Source organism: Python bivittatus, unplaced genomic scaffold (genome assembly GCF_059951505.1).
Source record: "Python bivittatus isolate LINGU-HERP-01145 unplaced genomic scaffold, Pbiv_v1 ctg000190_np1212, whole genome shotgun sequence".
In the NCBI taxonomy this organism is placed as follows: Eukaryota; Metazoa; Chordata; class Lepidosauria; order Squamata; family Pythonidae; genus Python; species Python bivittatus.
The window spans coordinates 17,299,010-17,305,009 of NW_028277042.1; positions in this window are offsets into that span (position 1 = coordinate 17,299,010).

Below are 6,000 nucleotides of genomic sequence, written 5' to 3' on the forward strand. Positions count from 1 at the left end.
GACTGGCAGAAAATCATTATTTCATGTTCAAATAGAAAATGAGGTTGGTGGGAAGTTAATTTCTCTACGCTCTGTGAAGCGTAGACAAGAATTTAATGATTTAATTACAGTTGTAAGCTTTTTGCATGAGACTTAAATGGAGCTGAGAAATTCCCCCTTCCCCCACTTCATACTGACATATGAAGGGGACTCAGCATCTCAAAATTCTCTGGACGTGAGTTGGAAGCACTTGCTTTTGATTGTCAAGAAAGGAGGGAAAAATATTATGATTTCTCCCTCCTCCACCAACCAGGAACCATGTGAGATAAATTCTGGAAAAAGAACGCAAAAGGAGGGGGGGGGGAAATAACGAATCTTAATTCATCCGAAATGAAGAAACCGAAAGGATCAAGACAAAATCTCTTTCCCCTTTTCCCTAGCTTTCAAATTGAAATAGACATATTTTCTTTGACATTTTTCTCCTACCCTTCCTATATCTGGAGGTATACAAATCTCTGGATCATACGCTTCAATGTATAATGCAACTGTAGAAAGTTTTCATATTTAGAGGCCTTTCAGCATGCTGATGAGATGATGCATTTAGTAGTGCATCGACTTTGAAACATACAGAATTCTGCTCTTAGACATGCAGGTTTCCAGACTGTAAAACTAACTTTTCATGCCAAAAAGACCAGTTAGGGAACTTAGCTTTTACTGAGAAACCGGGACCTAAAACTTTTGCCTCTTCAAAAACAGCCAAAATGGATCACTTCCAAGTTCTACCCGGTGCAATTCTGCTACAAAAAATCCATATTTCTGGAGCCCCCTCTTTTACTTAGAGTTGGGATGGAACGATATCGAGGGTCACAACCATCGTAATAAACCATAACCCATTATATTAAGCTTTTCTGAGCATTGCATCTGAGTAAATGAAAACCAGCCTTGCTTGGAATTAGAATGATGTATATACAAAGATAATAAACAAACAAGCAGGGATACTGAGCTTACTTCTGGCTTCCTTTTATTATTGGAGCCAGTTTACACGAGCATAAGCTGCATATTAATTGAGAGCGATAATTTCTTGTTCCGTCAGAGATGCATAAAATAATGATTCTTAATTTATTTTAAGGAATGCAATTGCCTGCCCTGTTGTCCCTCAGCTGCCTGAAAAGTGCTCACCATCCGCTTTCTTATTCAGAGTTGGAGGATTTGTCATGTCATATCCTATGACAGTCAGATAATCATATCTCACCCCGGATAAGATGCATGGATTTTAAAAATGTCAGTCAACATGACGGATTTTTTTTTCTATTTAGCATTTTGAAATCCCCCTCCCCCTCAGTATTTTCACCTGTGTGTGTGTGTGTATACACACACACACACACACACACACACACACGAATATGAAACCCCTCTAGGCGTTTAGGTCTTTGTATGCCATCACTGGGGAATGAATATGTTGGTTTATTGGATAGTAAAAGGCCAATCTCTGGGTGACAATTGGATGGCCATTATTCAACATTTTCATCATGCATATTTAGAAGATGATAATGAGGTGGTTGCATTGTTGCATGAAAATGGTCAATTCCCTACAGTTTTGATGGGAAGGAAGTGAAACATATGAGATAGGTAAGGGTCTGTCCGAGGTTTTAGCTGGTTCGCTTTTCCCATCAGGAACGGTCTATTCTTTTGAAAGGGCCCCAGAAATCTGATAACAATAATGGGAAAGTCTCGCCATTATTCAAAACCTTATTGGCAGCCATCACTGCTTCATGGCGGGCTGGCAAGACAGAATTTGTGGAATATCCATTTCTCGTTTATGACTTACTACCCGGGAAGCTTTTCAATTGCATTGGCCATCCCTACAATTTCTCAAGACCCATGTGTGCCATTGGTGAGAGAAGAACAGAGCAGGGGGACGGCGGGGGGGAGGGAAGAGAGACTAAATTTGGTTCTTTTTACAGGCGCCGCATATGGAAGAGTGTTGGGCTAAAACTTTATTCAGATTTCTGTTTTCAAATATTCTTCCTTAATTTGCTGTGGAAAAGAAATTGCTTTTGACATGGTTTCTCCCCCCAAAGGAGAAGAACACATCAGTGAGAGAATGCTCTTTAGCAGGGAGGAGGTACCCAGCAGATATGTGTGAGCATCTTCTCCTTCATGGTACAGTCATCTCTTCACAACCTGCAGCCTTCCTGTCTTTCCATATTTCAATTAAACCCTAAACGGCCGAGGGATTGAGAGAGGGGCAAGGGGGGAAAAGAACCTTTTTAAAAACCCAACACATTCTTCCCCTCACAATAATTCAGGACGCTCAAGGAACACACTATGTAAAGAAATTCTAAAGAGATTCTTCAGCTGGCTGACAATGAGAGGAAAAGAGAGTCCCCTTATTTGGAAGAAGAAAATTCTGAGGAAGCTGGAGGACAGGTTTCAACACTGTGTGATGGGATCACACAATGCACCCAGCTAGCTATAACTGGTAGTTTTGTGTTTCATTGTGTTAAGGGAACCCAACCTTGGTATTGTGTAAACCAGTGTTTCTCAACTTCAAGAACTTTAAGATGTATGGACTTCAACTCCCAGAATTCCCCAACCAGCATGCTGGCTGGGGAATTCTGGAAGTTGAAGTCCATACATTTTTAAGGTGCTGAGATTGAGAAACACTGGTGTAATCCAACTAAAATAGAATTTATTTCCATGTTGTGAAGACCCAGCATTTGCGTTTGGTTAACTCCGGTTTAATGGATTGTTTGCAACCCTTGCTAACTTAATGCCAAATGAAGTGGTACATCTATGCAAGGTTGCAGATGTATGTCATTTGCATTTAGGGTTAGTGATAGGCATTATGGCATGCGTGTCATAAATGCACCGTGTGAACTGGCCTTGAAGATAGCCAAAGAGTTCTTTCTGGTAGATGGGCAGCTATGATCAGTTTGTTGAATGAATGAATGAATGAATGAATGAATGAATGAATGAACGAATGAATGGCTTGGAATACAAAGTAACATTTAAGCAGTACTTCTCTGCCTGAAAAATGGAGTTTCAATTCAGTGGTACGGTGCAACTTCAGGACCTAGGGAAAGAGAGCACCCTTGAACATATATAGAAGGCTATTCCCCCATCACTGTCCTACGTATGAGAATTATAAGGCTATCAGGATTTTAAACTCAGACATTGGCAAAAGTCCTGCTTTAATCTTGAAAGGTGATGGTTCAATGCTCCTTTCTCCATCTCTCTCTCTGTCACACACACACACAAGAGTACATAGTACTGTACAAGCCACCTTGATCATGGCTGGACAAAATTGTTCCATGCCTTCCAATGACTGTGTTAAATATTACTTTCCCTCCCCTTTGTCTCTACTTGTAATTAGGCAACCGGCTCAGCTTCTTTGCTGGGATAAATCACCCTTGTTTACTTTGCCTGCACACAAAACCAATATTTGCCTTTCCTAATTGTAAAAAGAAAAAAGGAAAAAAAAATGAGCTTCATACTTCACTGTATGTGGGTTTAGAGAAACGACGCTGTTTGGGAAAGCCGTGTGATTTGCGGTTCTATGCTGCATGCGGGTGTTGGTCTGTACGGACAGACTGACAGAGACACTTGCGTGAAAAAGAGCTTCCCCGTTTTCCATTACGGGGGACAGGGTTGACTACAACTCCCTCCTCACAAAAATCCACCTGCGGGTTCTTCTAGATTCTTTCAAATGAATTGTGGTCATGTTTAGGAACTTTCTTTGTTGTTCCAGAAGGGCTAAAGCCATTGGTTTTGTAGCTGTGTTGTTTACACAACTTTCCCTTTTTCTGTTACCTCCTTGGCTGCTCATACGTCATGATCTGAAAAGTTCCTTCATTGTAGCATCCCTTAGGGCAGTTTTTCTCAACCTTGGCAACTTTAAGATGAGTGGACTTCAACTCCCAGAATTCCCCAGCCAGCATGGCTAGCTGGGGAATCCTGGGAGTTGAAGTCCACACATCTTAAAGTTGCCAAGGTTGAGAAAAACTGCCCTAGGAGATAATTAAAGAGCAAGAAGCCAAGAAGGCTGCTATCTGACCACTAACAAAGATCATACTATGAAAAGGAGGACTCTTACATGCACTCATCACTACATTCTGTCCACGAACATTTCACTGAAATGTTTTCTTCTTTGGGAAAACAAGTGAACAAAATCAAAGCCCACTTATTTTATCTCAAACTGATCTGTGAGTTAAAAAAAAAAAACCAGCTATAATCCTCAGTTTATTAATGACTGTGATCTGTAAAATATGTAGAAAGCCAAGTTCTCTAGGGTTTCCAGGCAGCTGTTCTGAACAATCTTGGCATTCTCTGGGATAGAGATTAATCTTCTATTTTTGTTTGTACCTTTGCCTTGTGTCCATATTGAAATTCTGAAACAGACCCAGAGTAATTTTATGATGATGTCTTTGGTTGAGAAAACTTGTTGCAAAGGAAGAAGAAAGAATGAAAGAAAGAAAACCAGCTTCCAATCATCGTATGGCTTTAAATGTTTATTTCCACCAAAAGAGTCCTTTCCGAAAACCCTTTGTGATGTCTGTCTTTCTCCCTCATTCTCTCTCTTTCTTTTTTTGCTTTTTACAAATAATTTCTGTGGGATCAAGATCATGTCAGGAAGTACACTATGCAACATTATTATTATAAAATACAAAACAGCTGCCAGATAAGCAAGATGTGATGTCTTGCATATATATGTGACTGGTGAACTAGATATATGAATTTGGGATTACCCAGTTAAATTGATTTAACCCCTATTGAATTTCTGCATGTCCTTTGTGCAATTATTAAAGGCATACATCCTCTACTCATAAAAATACTCCCCCCAACCACATGACCTGCCTGGTCTTAATTTGTCTGCTAATGTGAAAGCTTCAACTCCTCATGTGAACATAACAGGATGCTCCATGTCCCAGTAAGACTGTGATGTTCCAAAGAATGTTCAGCTTGATTTATCTATGAAGGATCTGAGATGCCATAGCCTAGTGTTAGAATGTGTCCTGTAGATAGAAGGTACTAGATTTAATTAGACCTGGTTCATAACCTTTTAATCTAAGAGGAAGGTAATACGATGCCCATTTTCCATGTAGAGAAGCAGATGAGACTGACAATTAAATCTTTCTTTTAAGACTTTGCTGAGACAACATCCTTCATTGGCTGAAAGGTAGTTTTGAACCAAAGAGTGAGTTGACCTCTAATCTACTCTGACTTCCAATGCAGCACTGCTCTTTTTCTCCTATCAACATCTACTTTCTGGGATGGCTGTCTCACTCTGCCAGATGATAAGGCTAGCCCTGATCTGACATTGGTAGTTAAATTGTCCTAGACAGCAGGAGATGGGGAGGACTTCTTGAGATTCTGGAGAACTACTACCAAATGAAGTGGTCAGTATTGAGGGAGATGGAAGAGTAACCTGACTGGGTCAAAGGCAGCTTCAAAGAAATTGGGTATGGTTGGTTCTTTGATGTTAGAGGTTCCTGGTGGAAGGAGGAAGAGTTGCTTAATGAAATAATGTCATTCTTCTGACCCAGTTCACAACAGGTTAACAAGACCACCTTCTTGAAAAGTGAGATGATGGTGGTGGATAGTGACTAAAACAAGCCTGGATTTGTAAATATGTTTATAAAGACAGATACTTTAATATATTTAATATATTTATCTAGATTATTTCATGGTCTAATAATATATGATTTGCGGAGAGACTAAATCTCAACTAGGTTCCCCAGGAGGGAAACAAAGATGGAGCTACTCCCTCTTCCCTTCCCAGACTCAAATAAATAAATATCCCAACAGTTTGCTGTTTCTATGGAAGACTGATTAACTTCTTTTCCATTGCATGGTGTGAAATCTAGAATTTTTGACAATATGTTTGATGCCTTGTGTAAAATCCCATTTTAATCAGTGGTGACAGTTTGACATTCCTCCAGCTGTTTAGACGCAGCAGACAGTCAAATATCACAGTAGGCTATGGGTTGGCATGCTGGGGAGACATGTAAGCTTAAACAT